The 12,444-nt window shown below is 46.1% G+C and overlaps 1 protein-coding gene across 44 annotated transcripts in view; it reads right to left on the bottom strand.

Annotated features, from left to right (window-relative positions):
- nav3 (neuron navigator 3) overlaps nt 1-12,444 on the bottom strand; it is a 242,182-nt gene that overhangs the window by 228,545 nt on the left and 1,193 nt on the right. The gene's annotated exons all lie outside the window — the stretch shown is intronic.

Genomic DNA, 12,444 nt, shown 5'->3' with positions numbered 1-12,444 from the left:
TCTTCTACCCTCTCCTCCTCTACCCTCTGCTCTCCTCCTCTTCTCCTCTATTCTCCTCTCTCCTCCTCTACCCTCTCCTCTTCTTCCTCCTTCTCTCCCTCTCCTCTCCTCCTCTACCCTCTCCTCTCCTCCTCTCCTCCTCTATCCTCCCCTCCTCTCCTCCTCCTCTGCCTTCTCCTCCTCTCCCCTCTCCTCTTCTCCCCTCACCCTGTTTCACATTAGCAGTGTGCGGGCTGTCGGCTAGCTGTCCTAGGCCCTGCTGATTGCTAATGAGGCCGGTGTTGTGGTTGCACAGATGTTCCTCCCCGGTGCAAAGCCCAGACAGAGGCCGGGACACGGGAGAGGGGGGAGTGAAGGGGGTATGGGGTGACCTCTGTGTGTGGTAGAGATAATCAGTGGTGGTCTCAGTGCCAGGTGTGTGGACTGAACCCCCCCATGTCTGTCTCATCAAAACATCTTCCGAGAGATATAGGGAGAGAGAAAGGAGAAGGCTGAGAGGGTAGAGAGAGAGCAGGGTAAAGAGACGTAAATGAATGGAGTACAGAGAGATTCCAGGAGGGATGGAAAGGGGAGGAATGTGGTAGTGACTAATGAGAGGAATACCCAGAATGAGGCTTTATCCCAAATGCCAGCCTATTCCCTATATAGTGGACTACTTCTGACCAGGGACCATAGGCCGCCCATAGGACTCTGGGTAAAAGTAGTCCACTATATATGGAATAGAGATATCATTTGGGATGCAGAGAGAGCAAGAGGATAGAGTAAAAAATGGAGGGGATTTGAAAAGAAGGGATTGAGAGAGAGAGATAATAAAGGACACAGGAGGGAACCTGAAGCAAGGGTGATGAACTGAAAACAGCTAACGAGACAAACGGAGAGAGTTCCAGGAAAAGGTGAAAGACAAGATGCACTTGACCTACGTGTGTCAAATCTAATTATATTTGTCACATACCTTAAAGTGAAATGCTTACTTACAAGCCCTTAACCAACAATGTGTATGTGTGTCTGTTCTTGTGTGTGTTCAAGCATAAGAGTGTGTGTGTGTGTGTGTGTGTGTGTGTGTGTGTGTGTGTGTGTGTGTGTGTGTGTGTGTGTGTGTGTGTGTGTGTGTGTGTGTGTGTGTGTGTGTGTGTGTGTGTGTGTGCTGTACCCTGAGTATGGCTTTGGCCCCTGTTTCTTTTGTTCTTTTATGGCGTGAAACAACAAGCCAGTGGCATTGGAGAGCCCTGCCTCTCTAAGATCATTTAACAGCCATACCTTTGAACTAGCAGAAGGCCCAGAGGGACTGTGTGGATCTGTTGTGTGGACCTGCTGCCTGATGTCTGTGTGTGTGTGTGGTTGTGAGGCCTCTCACGCAGGGGATTGTGAGGCTGTACTGCTACAGCATGGGTGACAGTCCTGCATCCAATCATCTCTAGTACCCTGCGAGTACGCCATGAACATAACAGAGGGATGAAGAGATCCCAGAAAAAACATAAAAGGAAAAAGGCTATAAGACGTAGCAGGACCACCATAAGAGGTAACAGGACCCCTATAAGAGATAACAGGACCACCATAAGAGGTAACATGATCACCATAAGAGGTAACAGGACCACCATAAGAGGTAGCAGGACCCCTATAAGAAGTAACAGGATCACCATAAGAGGTAACAGGATCACTATAAGAGGTAACAGGACCACCATAAGAGGTAACAGGACCACTATAAGAGGTAACAGGACCACTATAAGAGGTAACAGGACCACCATAAGAGGTAACAGGACCACTATAAGAGGTAACAGGACCACCATAAGAGGTAACATGACCACCATAAGAGGGAACAGGACCCCTATAAGAGGTAACATGATCACCATAAGAGGTAACAGGATCACTATAAGAGGTAACAGGACCACCATAAGAGGTAACAGGACCACTATAAGAGGTAGCAGGACCACCATAAGAGATAACAGGACCACCATAAGAGATAACAGGATCACTGTAAGAGGTAACAGGACCACCATAAGAGCTAACAGGGCCACTATAAGAGGTAACAGGACCACCATAAGAGGTAACAGGACCACTATATGAGGTAACATACCCACTATAAGAGGTAGCAGGATCCCTATAAGAGGTAGCAGGACCACAATAAGAGGTAGTAGGACCACTATAAGAGGTAACAGGACCACTATAAGAGGTAGTAGGACCCCTATAAGAGGTAGCAGGACCACAATAAGAGGTAGTAGGACCACTATAAGAGGTAACAGGACCACTATAAGAGGTGACATACCCACAATAAGAGATAACAGGATCCCTATAAGAGGTAACATGACCATTATAATAGGTAGTAGGACCACTATAAGAGGTAACATGATCACTATAATAGGTAACAGGACCACCATAAGAGGTAACAGGACCATTATAAAAGGTAACCGGACCACCATAAGAGGTAACAGGACCATTATAAAAGGTAACAGGATCACTATAAGAGGTAACAGGACCATTATAAGAGGTAGTAGGTCCCCTATAAGAGGTAGCAGGACCACAATAAGAGGTAGTAGGACCACTATAAGAGGTAATAGGACCACTATAAGAGGTAGTAGGACCACTATAAGAGGTAGCAGGACCACTATAAGAGGTAGTAGGACCACTATAAGAGGTAACAGGACCACTACAAGAGGTAGTAGGACCACTATACGAGGTAGTAGGACCCCTATAAGAGGTAGCAGGAACATTACAAGAGGTAACAGGACCACTATAAGAGGTAACATGACCACTATAAGAGGTAACAGGACCACCATAAGAGGTAACAGGACCATTATAAAAGGTAACAGGATCACTATAAGAGGTAGCAAGACCGCCATAAGAGATAACATGACCCACTATAAGAGGTAACAGGATCCCTATAAGAGGTAACCTATAAGAGATCTCCCTATAAGAGATCCACAGAAGTTATTTAAAACTGGTGCGGCCGTAATGTAAACACCAACCCCTCTGTGTGTTCTCCCTCCAAGCTTTACACAAGGAGCCGGCAGTTGACTCCCCACGGCACGAATACCAATAAAAACTGACAGAGAGTGAGAGTGAGAGAGAGAGAGAGAGAGAGAGAGAGAGAGAGAGAGAGAGAGAGAGAGAGAGAGACAGACAGACAGACAGACAGACAGACAGAGGTAGAGAGACAGACAAAGAGAGAGGGAGAGAGAGAGAGAGAGAGAGAGAGAGAGAGAAACAGAAGAGGTAACAGGACCACCATAAGAGGTAACAGGACCACTATAAGAGGTAGCAGGACCACCATAAGAGATAACAGGACCACCATAAGAGATAACAGGATCACTGTAAGAGGTAACAGGACCACCATAAGAGCTAACAGGGCCACTATAAGAGGTAACAGGACCACCATAAGAGGTAACAGGACCACTATATGAGGTAACATACCCACTATAAGAGGTAGCAGGATCCCTATAAGAGGTAGTAGGACCACTATAAGAGGTAACAGGACCACTATAAGAGGTAACAGGACCACCATAAGAGGTAACAGGACCATTATAAGAGGTGACATACCCACAATAAGAGATAACAGGATTCCTATAAGAGGTAATATGACCATTATAAGAGGTAGTAGGACCACTATAAGAGGTAACAGGACCACTATAAGAGGTAGTAGGACCCATATAAGAGGTAGCAGGACCATTATAAGAGGTAGCAGGATCACTATAAGAGGTAACAGGACCATTATAAGAGGTAGTAGGACCCCTATAAGAGGTAGCAGGACCCCTATAAAAGGTAACAGGACCATTATAAGAGGTAGTAGGACCCCTGTAAGAGGTAGCAGGACCACAATAAGAGGTAGTAGGACCACTATAAGAGGTAACAGGACCACTATAAGAGGTAGTAGGACTACTATAAGAGGTAGTAGGACCCCTATAAGAGGTAGCAGGACCATTACAAGAGGTAGCAGGACCACTATAAGAGGTAGTAGGACCACTATAAGAGGTAACAGGACCACTGTAAGAGGTAGCAGGACCCCTATAAGAGGTAACAGGACAATTTTAAGAGGTAACAGGACCATTCTAAGAGGTAACAGGACAATTCTAAGAGGTAACAGGACCACTTGTGCCCATTATGTTGTTTGTCACTACTGTAGCCTCGAGGTTCGGGGTCAAATGCAGCCCAATGTGAGGCCAATACTTTTTCAATGGAGAGCATGCTGCATCCATTAAGTATGTTGTTTTTCAATTTACTCTCCAAAATGTACGACAGAGCCCGATATACCTCAAGCCTTGTCTCAAAAGCTCGTCCCTGGAAAAACAGGATGCGTCTGAAATCCTTCACCGTTAACCCGGCGGGCCTTTTTTAAAGACCTATTATTCTTCCTGTTTCACACAAAGACTGACTCGAGATCCACAGAAGTTATTTAAAACTGGTGCGGCCGTACTGTAAACACCAACCCCTCTGTGTGTTCTCCCTCCAAGCTTTACACAAGGAGCCGGCAGTTGACTCCCCACGGCACGAATACCAATAAAAACTGACAGAGAGTGAGAATGAGAGTGAGAGAGAGAGAGAGAGAGAGAGAGAGAGAGAGAGACAGACAGACAGACAGACAGACATACATAGGTAGAGAGACAGACAAAGAGAGAGACAGAGAGAGAGAGAGAGAGAGAGAGAGAGAGAGAGAGTGAGAGAGAGAGAGAAACAGACAGACTGACAGACAGACAGACAGGCAGGCAGGCAGGCAGGCAGAGAGAAGGGGAGAGGGACAGAGAGAGACAGAGAGAGAGAAAGACAGACTAGGAGAGACCAGATTTCCTGTGTAACTATCCCTGTTATCCCAGAGGTCCTGTGTAGCTATCCCTGTTATCCCAGAGGTCCTGTGTAGCTATCCCTGTTATCCCAGAGGTCATGTGTAACTATCCCTGTTATCCCAGAGGTCCTGTGTAGCTATCCCTGTTATCCCAGAGGTCCTGTGTAGCTATCCCTGTTATCCCAGAGGTCCTGTGTAGCTATCCCTGTTATCCCAGTGGACATGTGGTAAAAAGGGAAGCAGGGCCCTGTGCTGCATGCCTGGGGTCAACACACCGCCACTTCCCCGGGGCTTCTCCCTCTCTTCCAGATAAGGAGCCCAGGCAGCCAGACCAGACCACCCATGGCTAGGACACAACCCCCGGCTCGGCCTCCCTCCCCATCTCCCTCTGTCTCTGACGGGAAGAGCTGGCAGGGACCCCAAGCTCTGCAGACCAGACTAGGGCGGCTGTCTCGGCAGCATCTGAGCCAGTGGGAGAGGAGCTGTGTTTACATTCCCCACACTAACTCCAGAGCCAGTGAGACCTAACACGGATCCCTGAGCTCACCATTTTCCTCCTCTCCCTGCTGGCCCCTCCTGCAGGGGTTTATCAGCACCTAGGCGTAGTGAGAGGTGGAGGAGATGCGCCGTTGCAGCAAACAAGGCCATGTGCAATCGCACTCTCTGGTTCATCTCTTCTTGCTGACATTTTGGCAGGTCAGATCAGAGACAAACAACAGGATGTGTGGAAGAAGATCCACAGGACGTTTGCGCCAGGTATCTTGCCAGTTGTCTGCGCTTCCAGCAAACAAAAACTGATACACATATTCAGAAGTGGCAACATCCCCTCGCTAAGGTTACACGGCTATGTATGGTTGCCATAGCAGCCAAGGGAACAGAGCATGGCAACAGAGCCTGTGTTTCATGACCTGACCTGAGGCATCGTGTGTGTTTCTAAGACACAAACTGGGTGCAGTAGTCATGTGGAGAATTGTTCTACAGTAAATCTATTATAATGGTTCTAGTAAGTGCATGTGCAGTGTTTCCATTGGGAAGGAGTGAGAGTAGAGACAGTTGGCCTGTGTCCGATCTAATCTCTGATTGCAGCCTGGCAAAAACTTTACCTTGGTACCTTGAAGCATGAAAGGGCCCATGTTTGAATTCCTTATGACTGCATCTTTCCTTTCTCCCTTCCTTGATGTAATAACTGATTAGACATGCGTAGGCAGGCTAACACCACATGGATTAAACCTGCCAGTCATTTCTAATCAGGGATGCACTTCAAACGGAGACAGGGATAGAAACCATAACATGGTGGCCAACCAAAAAAGAACCATGAAAAATCTCGGCTCAGACACCAGGGCTAGAAACCATACCATGGCGGCCAACCAAAAAAGAACCATGATAAATCTCAGCTCAGACATCAGCAGCAGGGCGTCCATTTCGAGTCTCAGCTGGAAAGTCTAACACATCAGCACCCCACGATTCTATTGATTCCCTTCAGGAGAATATGTATGTCAATTTCCCATTGCTCTTTCCTGCTTGTAACTGGGATGACCTAGGGAGGATGTGACATCCGCGGTATCACGGAATCAGATGCAGTGACACAGGAAAGGTGTGAAAGGAGCAGATGTTGCTGTTATTCATACTAGCAGGACAAACTGGGATCTACGTCTAACCTGTCAATCATTCTTCATATTCTGTAACCCAAAGAGGGTTTATTTTGTTTGACGTTATGGCATCGGATTGAACAAAATGACAACAACAACAAAAAACTCTTAGTGGGAGGTTGAGAAATCGATGATTGTAAAAGGTGTCGAAAAATGAATAACACTGCTCACGCTCAAGGGCTGCTCACACTCTGTCTGCATTCCAAATTGCCCCCTTTTCCCTATATAGTGCACTACTTTTAACCAGAACTCTATTGGCCCATCAAAAGTAGGGCACTATATAAGAAATAGGGTTCCATTTGGGACGACGCCTCCCTCACCACTGTAGCTGGGTATCTGCCAAGGCTCCGAGCCACAGATCCCATCAGCAGAGCCGTGGCACTTCATTACAACCCCATTCACCTCCAGTACCTCTTCATTCTACAGTGACTGACAAGGTATGTCAGTGAGTACTACAGTGTGTATGTGTGTGTGACTGTGTGTGTGTGTCTTGGAACTCATCTCAATCACAGGGAGGAGGATCTCCTGACAGGTCAGCCTTGGATGGATTAACTGAGGTCCCGGGGAAGAATGCAGGTGTTATGCAAGACCACCGAAGGAAGGAGGCCTCCTAAGAATGCCAACACGTACAATCGTATAGATTGAACGCAGACATGTGCAAAAGCAGGCACACACACATACACACACACACACACACACACTATTCAGCCCTCAATATTATTGATGCCCTAAAGCATGGATGTTCTAAACACACCCTACAAACCACAGTTATTTGTCATTTTCAAACAGAAGCATTGGATATGTTTAGCTCATAATTAGTTTGAAACCGGTTAATATTAACCACTTGTCATGTGGAATCCCTCCTTTTATTCCCAATCATGATTAATGGTCTCCAACACATTACAGGCTCTGAAGTAGTCTGTGTTTGTGTCATGAGATTCCCTTCAAACTTTCTCTCAGTTAGGAATAACAACACAGTCTGGTAAACACTAAACAAGGAGAGCTGCCAGCCCAGTGCTTAACCAAGGACAAACAAGTCCACACAAGCATGCATTATGCAGCGAGGGTATATACACACACACACACACACACACACACACACACACACACACACACACACACACACACACGCACACGCACACGCACACGCACACACACACACTTCTGTTTGATCACCCTGAATCCTTCCTTTCAGCCACTCCACACAGAACAAGCTGTGTCAGTCACTGTGGAGGAGTAATGACAACATGTACCCTATCTCTACTACTGTCACACTGAGGAGTAATGACATCATGTACCCTATCTCTACTACTGTCAGTCACTGTGAGGAGTAATGACAACATGTACACTATCTCTACTACTGTCACACTGAGGAGTAATGACATCATGTACCCTATCTCTACTACTGCAAGTCACACTGAGGAGTAATGACAGCATGTACCCTATCTCTACTACTGTCACACTGAGGAGTAATGACATCACGTACCCTATCTCTACTACTGTCAGTATCTGTGAGGAGTAATGACAACATGTACCCTATCTCTACTACTGTCAGTCACTGTGAGGAGTAATGACAGCATGTACCCTATCTCTACTACTGTCAGTCACTGTGAGGAGTAATGACATCATATACCCTATCTCTACTACTGTCACACTGAGGAGTAATGACAACATTTACCCTATCTCTACTACTGTCACACTGAGGAGTAATGACAGCATGTACCCTATCTCTACTACTGTCACACTGAGGAGTAATGACAGCATGTACCCTATCTCTACTACTGTCACACTGAGGAGTAATGACAACATGTACCCTATCTCTACTACTGTAACACTGAGGAGTAATGACATCATGTACCCTATCTCTACTACTGCAAGTCACCGTGAGGAGTAATGACAGCATGTACCCTATCTCTACTACTGTCACACTGAGGAGTAATGACATCACGTACCCTATCTCTACTACTGTCAGTATCTGTGAGGAGTAATGACAACATGTACCCTATCTCTACTACTGTCAGTCACTGTGAGGAGTAATGACAGCATGTACCCTATCTCTACTACTGTCAGTCACTGTGAGGAGTAATGACATCATATACCCTATCTCTACTACTGTCACACTGAGGAGTAATGACAACATTTACCCTATCTCTACTACTGTCACACTGAGGAGTAATGACATCATGTACCATATCTCTACTACTGTCACACTGAGGAGTAATGACAACATTTACCCTATCTCTACTACTGTCACACTGAGGAGTAATGACAACATGTACCCTATCTCTACTACTGTCAGTCACTGTGAGGAGTAATGACAACATGTACCCTATCTCTACTACTGTCAGTCACACTGAGGAGTAATGACATCATGTACTCTATCTCTACTACTGTCAGTCACTGTGAGGAGTAATGACAGCATGTACCCTATCTCTACTACTGTCAGTCACACTGAGAAGTAATGACATCATGTACTCTATCTCTACTACTGTCATTCACTGTGAGGAGTAATGACAGCATGTACCCTATCTCTACTACTGTCACACTGAGGAGTAACGGCAACATGTACCCTATCTCTACTACTGTCAGTCACTGTGAGGAGTAATGACAACATGTACCCTATCTCTACTATGGTCACACTGAGGAGTAATGACATCATGTACCCTATCTCTACTACTGTCTGTCAATGCGAGGAGTAATGACAGCATGTACCATATCTCTACTACTGTCAGTCACTGTGAGGAGTAATGACAACATGTACCCTATCTCTACTACTGTCAGTCACTGTGAGGAGTAATGCCAACATGTACCCTATCTCTACTACTGTCACACTGAGGAGTAATGACAGCATGTACCCTATCTCTACTACTGTCAGTCACTGTGAGGAGTAATGACAACATGTACCCTATCTCTACTACTGTCAGTCACTGTGAGGAGTAATGCCAACATGTACCCTATCTCTACTACTGTCACACTGAGGAGTAATGACATCATGTACCCTATCTCTACTACTGTCAGTCACTGTGAGGAGTAATGACAACATGTACACTATCTCTACTACTGTCACACTGAGGAGTAATGACAACATGTACCCTATCTCAACTACTGTCAGTCACTGTGAGGAGTAATGGAAACATGTATCCTATCTCTACTACTGTCACACTGAGGAGTAATGACATCATGTACCCTATCTCTACTACTGTCAGTCACTGTGAGGAGTAATGACAGCATGTACCCTATCTCTACTACTGTCACACTGAGGAGTAACGACAACATGTACCCTATCTCTACTACTGTCAGTCACTGTGAGGAGTAATGACAACATGTACCCTATCTCTACTACTGTCACACTGAGGAGTAATGACATCATGTACCCTATCTCTACTACTGTCAGTCACTGCGAGGAGTAATGACAGCATGTACCATATCTATACTACTGTCAGTCACCGTGAGGAGTAATGACAACATGTACCCTATCTCTACTACTGTCAGTCACTGTGAGGAGTAATGCCAACATGTACCCTATCTCTACTGCTGTCACACTGAGGAGTAATGACAACATGTACCCTATCTCTACTACTGTCAGTCACTGTGAGGAGTAATGACAACATGTACCCTATCTCTACTACTGTCACACTGAGGAGTAATGACATCATGTACCCTATCTCTACTACTGTCAGTCACTGCGAGGAGTAATGACATCATGTACCCTATCTCTACTACTGTCAGTCACTGTGAGGAGTAATGACAACATGTACCCTATCTCTACTACTGTCACACTGAGGAGTAATGACAACATGTACCCTATCTCTACTACTGTCACACTGAGGAGTAATGACAGCATGTACCCTATCTCTACTACTGTCACACTGAGGAGTAATGACAACATGTACCCTATCTCTACTACTGTCACACTGAGGAGTAATGACAGCATGTACCCTATCTCTACTACTGTCACACTGAGGAGTAATGACAACATGTACCCTATCTCTACTACTGTCACACTGAGGAGTAATGACAGCCTGTACCCTATCTCTACTACTGTCAGTCACTGCGAGGAGTAATGACAGCATGTACCCTATCTCTACTACTGTCAGTCACTGTGAGGAGTAATGACAACATGTACCCTATCTCTACTACTGTCACACTGAGGAGTAATGACAACATGTACCCTATCTCTACTACTGTCACACTGAGGAGTAATGACAACATGCACCCTATCTCTACTACTGTCACACTGAGGAGTAATGACAACATGCACCCTATCTCTACTTCTCCGACAGGGGAGGATTACCCCCCCCCCCCATTGTTTATGCTGATGGTCAAAAAATTTGAACCAGGAAAAATGTGTTTAATTTAGGAAATCTGTTCACCACGTATTCCCACCAATAAAAAGAGACGTGATCGTGTCTCAATGTTATCAAGCTATGAACATATTGTTATTTTCAAATCAAATCTATTGCGGGGCTTAGTTCTGGTCAATGAGCAGTTTACAAATTAGTAGAATTATGTTTTAGCCCCCGACCCTCCGCTCCAAAACAAATTGCACTACACTACGTCACATCCCAGCTCCTCCCAGCACCTCCCAGCACCTCCCAGCTCCTCCCAGCACCCCAAGCACCTCCCAGCTCCTCCCAGCTCCTCCCAGCACCTCCCAGCACCCCAAGCACCTCCCAGCTCCTCCCAGCTCCTCCCATCACCTCCCAGCACCTCCCAGCACCCCCAAGCACCTCCCAGCTCCTCCCAGCACCATCCAGTTTTTCCCAGCCTCTCCCACTAGAGAAAAGTGAAATAAGTCAAGTGTGTTGTTGTTCACTCAGGGGTTGTTCACTCAAGGGTTGTGACACCAAAAGGGAGGATGCAGAACCCTTTCAACAGCGTGCATAGAAACCGATGGTTTATGGAGTGCATTTAACAGAGTTACCGGTTCAGCACCGGGTTAATGATAAAACACACTTCCCCTTGCTCTGGCCCTGCATGCGCTTTCCAGTCAGTCACGGACACGCTACGAGGATCCAGGAGGCAGCGTTCAGCTGCTCAGCTCTTTGATGTCAGCACATATTTCCAGGAGAAAAGCGGCCCCTGAGTCAGTTAAGAACTTGAAGACAAAAAAGAAAAGGCTCCCAGAGTGTTCCCAGAAGCCCCAGCAGTAAACAAGGAGACTTGGCCGGAGCGACCAGGAAAACAAGAAAGTCTGTTGGTATTTTGACAGGTCGAAGATGTAGGGAGAGCATGCACTACCAAAACTATTTGGCGGGGATATTTGAAATCCTTTCGCTTCCTTTCCGAGACGGACCCCGCCTTCTCCACTTGTCATGAGTCCAATTTCCAACATTCTAAAACACTCCCAAAGAACTTGGCACCGGCTGACTTTAGTATGGGAAAGCACTTAAGGCGATCCGTTCATGTCTATCATTCGCTAGCCATTCTTACCACGCCTTTTTAATACGTCTGGGCCTGAGAATGGGCTTTAGTAGCGCTCAGAGGGGGGAAACGCCAGCTAGCCATCTGAAACGTTACTCCACACGAGGGGAAAGCTGAGAGGAGAGGGGGTGTTTGTATTCAGGGCATGTCAGATTCAGAGGGGCTTCTCAGGTAGCAGTGATTACTATGCATAGCTTTTTCCTCCTATAAAACAGCCAGCACGGTTCAGTTCACAGATAGGGATCTTAATAGACTGAGCGCAACACGACAATGCGGCGCACACACATGAATGTCGGCACTCTGGTTCTGTGACACGTTGCCCCACTTAATGACAGATTTGCGAGTCAACTGACAGAGTTTGAGACTGCATCACAGCGCAAAGCAATGGAAGGACACAAAAGATAAATAAAATGGTGCTGAAATTATTTAGAGGCATTTAAAGTATTTATGTCACAATTCCATGTAGTCTATGAGAAAATACCACATCAAAAACAGCTATTTCCTGATTGGGTATAGTTAAGGAGGATTGGGTATAGTTAAGGAGGATTGGGCAGGGTTAAGGAGGATTGGGTATAGTTAAGGAGGATTGGGCATGGT

The sequence above is a fragment of the Oncorhynchus mykiss genome, chromosome 15 (genome assembly GCF_057628025.1).
Source record: "Oncorhynchus mykiss isolate SJ-2025 chromosome 15, ASM5762802v1, whole genome shotgun sequence".
Taxonomy (NCBI): domain Eukaryota; kingdom Metazoa; phylum Chordata; class Actinopteri; order Salmoniformes; family Salmonidae; genus Oncorhynchus; species Oncorhynchus mykiss.
Note: the sequence above shows the minus strand (reverse complement) of the source record. Positions and strands in the feature narration are given on the sequence as shown.